General features: G+C 49.4%; 1 non-coding gene across 1 annotated transcript; it reads left to right on the top strand.

Annotated features, from left to right (window-relative positions):
* Positions 1 to 891: 891 nt before the first annotated feature.
* TRNAM-CAU (transfer RNA methionine (anticodon CAU)) lies at positions 892 to 964 on the top strand. The gene has a single exon. It is a non-coding gene; the product is annotated as a tRNA-Met (tRNA).
* Positions 965 to 7,445: the final 6,481 nt, after the last annotated feature.

Here is a 7,445-nt window from a genome sequence, read left to right as displayed (position 1 = left end):
ATTAAGGTGGCGATAGTCCACACAAAATCTCTAACTTTGGTCTTTCTTTTTGACCAATACGACAGGGGACGCCCAGGAACTGCAGGAAGGCTCAATAATGTTTTGCGTCAGCATCTTGTCAACTTCTTTCTGTATAGCATGTCGCTCAGTAAGGGAAACACGATAAGGCCGTCTGTGGATGGGGCTGGCGTCACCCGTATTGATTCCATGGGTCACAACGGATGAAGGAGGGTTGAAATCTGGGTGAGTTGGTACATAGTCTTAGAGAATAAAAACCAGCCAAGGGACGAGGACGAAGGAAGACGATGTACACACTGAAGCTGGAACTAACAACTGTGCTTTATTGAATTAATAACATTTCCCAAGAAACCTTGCAAGGCATGCGCAGCTCGACGTCCAACACATAGCATAAAGGTGACAAAAAAACAGCAACGCTTCGGAGATAGCGAAGGTACTAGGGTCTTTGAGATAAATAACTTATTTCTTTTTGCATCAACGATATGGATGCTGTGCTAATACAGTTATCTCCTTGCATACGTATGTGATAAGCTTCAAGAACTTCGCGCTCTACCTTACCCTTGCCCCTACCAACAAATGTGACATTTGAAAACAGCGGATAACAGCCGCAATCCCTACAATGGCGAAACAAATTTTTAGCTCCGCTGATGTGTGACAGAGTTGTGATGCTCTCGCAGCCTATCATTAATACACCGGCGAGTTTGGCCGATGTAAACTTCTTCACATGTTAGAGGGATCTTATAAATAACAACGCTGGTGGTAACAAAGGACGTCCCACGTCCGCCGCTATGGCTGAGGGTGGCGCTAGTGAACACTCTCAAGGTTCGTATACAGACAACATAAAAACCCAAGAAAGTAGCAGGGGGGACAGCGGCCGATGTAGCTCAGTTGGAAGAGCACCGGACGCATTATTCGGAGGTCGTGGGTTCGGATCCCACCATCGGCACGTTGTTTTTTCTTCTACTTTGTGTCTAATTATCTTTCCCCTAAACAGATTACATTACGAATTTCTGTGATTATCCAAGTAAACATTAAAAAAAAAGACATAAAGTACCATTCCCAACGCTTTCCTTGGCCTCGCCGACTGTTGGCTTCTTTCCTTCACGTGTGGCACAAGGAATATAACAATCATCATGTCGCGTCGAGCATACAGGGGCCTTAGATCTGCCATGAGCAACACGAGAACAAAGACTTGATAGCTTGCAAGGAGCAGAGAAGACAACCTTAACGCCTTGCCTCGCAGCAACGTTTTTGATATTGCAACGAAGATGACGAAGCGGGCAGAGATGTGGGGCAGAGCGCTCGCGCCAGGTCCGTTGGCCATAAAAGCATATTTCATCGTCATGTCATCACGTTGCTCTTTTTTGTTGTGTCGCAGTGTTGCATCGCTTGTGATGCCAACACGTAACATTTGGTTGAGGTGCGGTTCATCCTCACCCTCGCCTTGCCCCGTCGAAGCCAACCGTACGCCGGGTCCATCGGCCGAGAGCCCATGGAGATCGCCGCCCAGCTTTACCCCAACCCTTTGTGCTCAGACCCGACCAGCCGCTCTCCCCAGCCCCGTCCGCCGCCTTGACCACAACACATGACGACCAGGAAGAGCCCAAAGCCGACTCGACCGACCCTACGACGAAGCGACCTCACGACCAACACCCCACGACCACGAAGACAACACCGCCGCCCAAGCCGTTCGGCGTGTCCATGAGCCTTGGCCTTCGGCAAAGGGTGAAGATTGGACCTGATGCTCCGGGGCAAGCATTCATCTTATCTTCGCATTCATTGTGATGACCAGCGTTTCATGTCCTAATCCTGTGTCTGTGTTCATTGTCACTTCATGCAATGGATTTCTAGCAATCGATCGGGACGATCGCTCGGTGGCCCCGGGTAGTGCTACGAAGATGACGAAGCGGGCAGAGGCGCGGGGCAGAGCGCTCGCGCCAGGTCCGCTGGCCATAAAAGCATATTTCATCGTCATGTCATCACGTTGCTCTTTTTTGTTGTGTCGCCGTGTTCCATCGCTTGTCATGCCACCACGTAACAATATTATGGAAAATTCCATGCACGTACGGCATCACCTCAAGTTTCCTCCATTCAGCTTCAGTAAGCTTGGGCACTTTTTCATGGCACGCGGATCGCGGCTACTTTGTAGCCGCGATCCTGCCACATCATTCAGAAGTGCATTTGGGAATCCTGCGGCCAGCAGCCGGCCAACCTGGTTGTCAAACTACTCTTTATTTGGTGGTGGCAACTTTTCTCTAGAGCACTGCGAAAGCAATTCATAACAATACCTCCCTTAACGATTTTAGAGTGAGCGGGGGAGTACGGTAACAACGCTTTATTGCTTCTCGGTAAAAAACACCAGCAGACGTGCCCATCGTCAAGAAAAGTTAGTTGAAGTTCTAAAAATCTTATCTTTTGGTCATTGGGTAGTTCGTACGTAAAACAAAGGGCGTTAGTGCAAGCCTTAAAAGCCTTCAAGACGTCGTTCACAACCTCATGAAAAGAGTCATTCGGTGGAAGTTTTAAAATTATCAAAAAGTCAACATATCTAAAAATTTTGCACACGCGTTTGTCAAGAAGAGAGCCTAGTAGTAAGTTGTCAAACTTTGCTAAAAAGATGTGGCACAGTACAGGAGCTAAGCCCCAATACAAATTCCCTTTTTCTGGATAAACAGAGCGCCCTTAAAAACTACTACGGTGGATGAAAGGTAGACTGTCAGCAGTTCCAAAAACACGTCAACCGAGACACCACATGCATTTTGGAAGGCGATCACACCGTTCGGTTCAATTAGTTCACGCACTGCAACAAAATGTTCGTCATGAGGGATGCTATAAAACAGGTCTTCGATATCAATAGAGAAGCCGCAGTTGGCTCCAGGTAAGCCGTTACCGAGTACCTGAACCACTTCAGCCGCGTTCACAACGTTGAAAGGATCCTGTACCGCGAGGGACTAGAGATGTCGCTGTAAGTACTGGGCCATAGACCTCTGCCAAGTATCAGCTTCTGTTACAATGGCTCGGAAAGGGCAGTCTGTCTTGTGGGTTTTTGCCGAGAAAAAAAATTTGCAGGTGTTTTCCTTTGCTAGTTCTCACTCTCTGAGCCATATAATCCAACTTGTTGGCTTCCAATAGTTTTGCAGCTACAGTTTTCAATTTTGACGGCTTGCGGTTTGTAGGCTGGAAATTCCTATCAATAGCTGTCAAGGCCTTCTCACCAAACGTGCTAGTGGGTAAAACCACAAACCCGCCCACCTTGTCTGCTTGAAGGAGTCAAGTTATTTTCGATGAAGTGGTCGACAACCCGTTGAAAATCTTTGCTGCTATTCGTCCGTGGCTTCCTATCTACCAAATGCAGAACGTCAATGCCTTCAGACAGACACCGCTGCTTCTCTTCTTTGTCAGCTTTCTCTGCTACACGATGCACCGTGGCTAAAAGTTCATGACTGGTGACTCTTGGCTCCATGCTATACTTGGGTCCATGCTGTAGCAGCTCATCAATTTCTTTAGGAACTGAAGCCCCTTGCTGATAAGTAACTGAATGTCTGTTTAGCTTTGACTGTTCCTTTCGTGGCAATTGCCGCCGCAGCTGAATCCAGTACACTTCAGTCGCTTGAGCCGCGGTACGTCGGTGTTCCTGAAGGCGGCGAGCCCCGGAAGGTTCGCTACGTCCAGTAAGGCACAACACTCGAAGCCAGTCATGCAGGAATCTCACCTATCTCCAGCACTCGGATTTCCAAATCTTGGTCACACGTTTCCAATGTCCCGAAGACGGCTCCAGGAGGCCAAAGAAGGCCACGAGCTCCTTGGGTGCCGAATTCCCTTTCAGGCAATGGGAGAGAACACGCGCTCGGCATGTGAGGAAGGCAATCGAGCTAACGCAAAACGCTGCCTGACTTTCTGGAGTGTTCACACTTAGAAAGATACCCAGAGAAGAAGAAAAGCATTGAAAGAGGGTTGAAATCTGGGTCAGTTGGTACATAGTCTTAGAGAATAAAAACCAGCCAAGGGACGAGGACGAAGGAAGGCGATGTACACACGGAAGCTGCAACTAACAACTGTGCTTTATTGAAATATTTCCCAAGAAACCTTGTGAGGCATGCGCAGCTCGACGTCCAACACACAGCATAAAAGTGACAAAAAAAAAAAACAGCAACGCTACGGAGACAGCCAAGGTACTAGGGTCTTTGAGATAAATAACTTATTTCTTTCTGCATCAACGATATGGATGCTGTGCTAATACAGTTATCTCCTTGCGTACTTATGTGATAAGCTTCAAGAACTTCGCGCTCTACCTTACCCTTGCCCCTACCAAGAAATGTGACATTTGAAAACAGCGGATAACAACCGCAATCCCTACAATGGCGAGACAAATTTTTAGCTCCGCTGATGTGTGACAAAGAGTTGTGATGCTCTCGCAGCCTATCATTAATACAGGTTTCTTGGGAAATGTTATTATTTCAATAAAGCACAGTTTTTAGTTCCAGCTTCCATGTGTACATCGTCTTCCTTCGTCCTCGTCCCTTAGCTGGTTTTTATTCTCTATCACAACAGATGTTTGGCCCAATGATCGGTCCCCGAAATCAAATATATCAGCGTACGACAGCAAAAGGTAGGAGAGAGCTCTGGCTTGGTCATCTGGCAGATCCGCAGATATCATGCTTGAAAAGAAGTTCGAATGTGTAGAAGCTGATATATGCTGCTCCGACAGATGCTGAGGCGTTAGAGCAGCAACTACGCAGTCCGCCAAAGGAACCAGATCAGCAAGTGCGATGCCAATGGGTAAAACTTGGGTCCAGCGGCTGAAGTTAAGGACGGGAAGAGAGGTGCGGTTAGCAGTGACAGTCACAACGGTATGAGGGAGTATGATGTTGCGACGCAGAACAACATCGGTAATTGGGCAAGTGACGTATGTGCCGTCAGGAATTGCGGGGAACGGGTCCAGTGGAACATAAATAGCAGCTTCGGGTGGTAGACGAACAAATTCGGCTGATTGGAGGCGGGGCTTGACATCGGTGTTTTCGGGCCAGTAGGGCAGGTCTAAGCGAAGAAGGCCAGTTGAGCAATCAATCAGGGCAGAATGGGCCGTTAACAAGTCGATGCCGAGGATCACGTCGTGAGGGCAGCGGTCGATAACAGTGAAGAGGACAGGGGTAGTGCGACCGGAAATACTGAAGCGCGCAGTGCACAGTCCCACGACGGTAGCGACGCTTCCATCGGCGACACGAACGACGGATGAGCGGCGGGTGTGACAACCTTTTTGAGACGGCGGCGAAACGATGAGCTGAGGACTGAAATTTGGGCACCAGTGTCAGTGAGGGCGGTAACAGGGGCACCATCCACACAGATGTCTAGAAGGTTGCGGCTATGAGCGAGGGTCAGCAGAGGATTTTCGGGCCGGGTCGTCAATGCAGCATCACCTCCGGGAGCTGCATTGGTTAGTTGAGCCAGAGAAGTGAGGAGATGATGGACGGTGAGATAGGGGCGAGCGGGACCTTCGGGTCTGAGGCGACGGTGAGCGGCTGGACATGCGCGGGGCTGGCGAGTTAAAGTCACGAGAGCGAGTATCCCGGAAATGGTTTGGGTGTGGATATTCGGCGCTGCGATCAGGAAAGTAGCGGGGTCGAGGTGGCGGAATCCAACGGCTGCGGCAATGACGAGAAATATGGCTGACACGTGAACAGTTGAAGCAGATTGGTCGGTTATCCGAGGTTCGCCATTCGTCCGGATTGCGGTAGCGGTAGCGGTATCGCGTCAGCAAGGGCGCAGTTGGAGCCGCAGCTGCTACCACCGGAACGGTGGGCTGGACAGATGGCTGTGCGTTAGGTTGGAACGAGGGCTGTGCGGAAGACTGGCCAGAGTTGAAGCCCATGTTCGCGTTGAGGCTCACATTATGAACGACAGATTGTATTAAGGCTATAGTAGCATCTGCCGGCTGAGGAGCGAACGCAACGGGCGCCATAGCTTCTATCTCTCGGCGAAAAATCCTGGTCAAATTGGAGGGATGAGATGGCTGCTGCAGTGTTGGACTGTCTTCGCACGAAGACGTAGCAGATGTATTTGGCAAGCGGTCGAAACGAGGAGTAATGCGACGGTGTTTTGCTTGCTCAAACTGCCGGAAAACTTGGATGACTGAGTCGACCGTCGGACAGTCTTTGCAAAGCAGCAGATTGTAAACATCGTTTGCGATGCCCTTTACTATGTGGCCCACTTTGTCTGACTCGGACATGGCGCTGTCCAATTTTCGGCATAAGGCTAGAATATCTTGAATATAAGACAAATATGATTCTGTCGAAGACTGGGCACGGGATGCGAGGTCTTTTTGTGCGCCGAGCTTGCGTCCGATCGGCTTGCCGAATAGATCGCGAAGCTTCTCTTTGCACATATCCCAGGATGTTATATCGTCTTCATGCGTCTCAAACCAGACGCGCACCGTACCCGCCAGATAGAAAATGACGTTTGCGAGCATGAGGGTCGCGTCTCAGTGATTGTGCTTGCTTACGCGCTCGTACATACCGATCCAGTCTTGTACGTCGACATGGTCGGTGCCGCAAAAGGTGCCCGGGTCACGGGGCTACGTCATGACGACTGTGGAAGCTGGTGGGGCCGCTGAAGCTGATGTGGCGTCGGATGGCATAGTGATGGTGCCAATCTGGCGGTCACTACGGAGATCCAGGTTTCCTACGGGTGCACTTCCAGCAATCCTCCACCGAATGTTAAGGGAAACTTACACAGCGGTAAACGCCAGGTAACTCTCAGAAGCACACACCACTAGCACGAACCCAGCTTAGCCTGAGCGTCATCTTCTTCACAACACCACACCAGTGCGTCATCGTCATCTAGATATTGCGCACCGTAACAATATCTGCCTTAAGACATAGACAGCGGAAGTGAATAAAAGGCTTCCAGGTCGAACTTAAAGCGCAGCCCATTTTCGCTTGGGAGCGGTTGAGCAAGTCTTGTAAAACAAAAACAATTCCAAAACCCTGACGGCCTTTGACATACGACGGACGACCGACGGATGTCTTTTTTCGTGGGTTCGGACGTCCATCGGAAATCCGTTTATGTTCGACATACGTACCGCGGACATCCTTCGGGCTATCGTTTGTGGCGCCGGATCATCTCCCACGGACGTCCGACGGACACCTAGAGGCGGACAGTGGGATGTTTCCCGGAACATGCTCGCAGGGCCCACTATTGGTGTAAAAACTTGCCAATAACATTTGTGTAAAGCTCAGCAAGCATGTACCACGGAAATTTCAGTTATATACTAGTGTCATATATAAATATACATATAGTCGTATGCATATAAATATAAGAGTAAAGCAGACAACACAATATGCAAAAGGTGTTTAAGTTTCCCGTTGCCTGCTTTACTTTCATTAACACGACAAAGCACTGAACAGCAGTGTGCAATTAAGACTTCCATT

This window comes from Amblyomma maculatum, chromosome 6 (assembly GCF_055883805.1).
Source record: "Amblyomma maculatum isolate TAMU_Amacu chromosome 6, ASM5588380v1, whole genome shotgun sequence".
Lineage (NCBI taxonomy): Eukaryota > Metazoa > Arthropoda > Arachnida > Ixodida > Ixodidae > Amblyomma > Amblyomma maculatum.
Note: the sequence above shows the minus strand (reverse complement) of the source record. Positions and strands in the feature narration are given on the sequence as shown.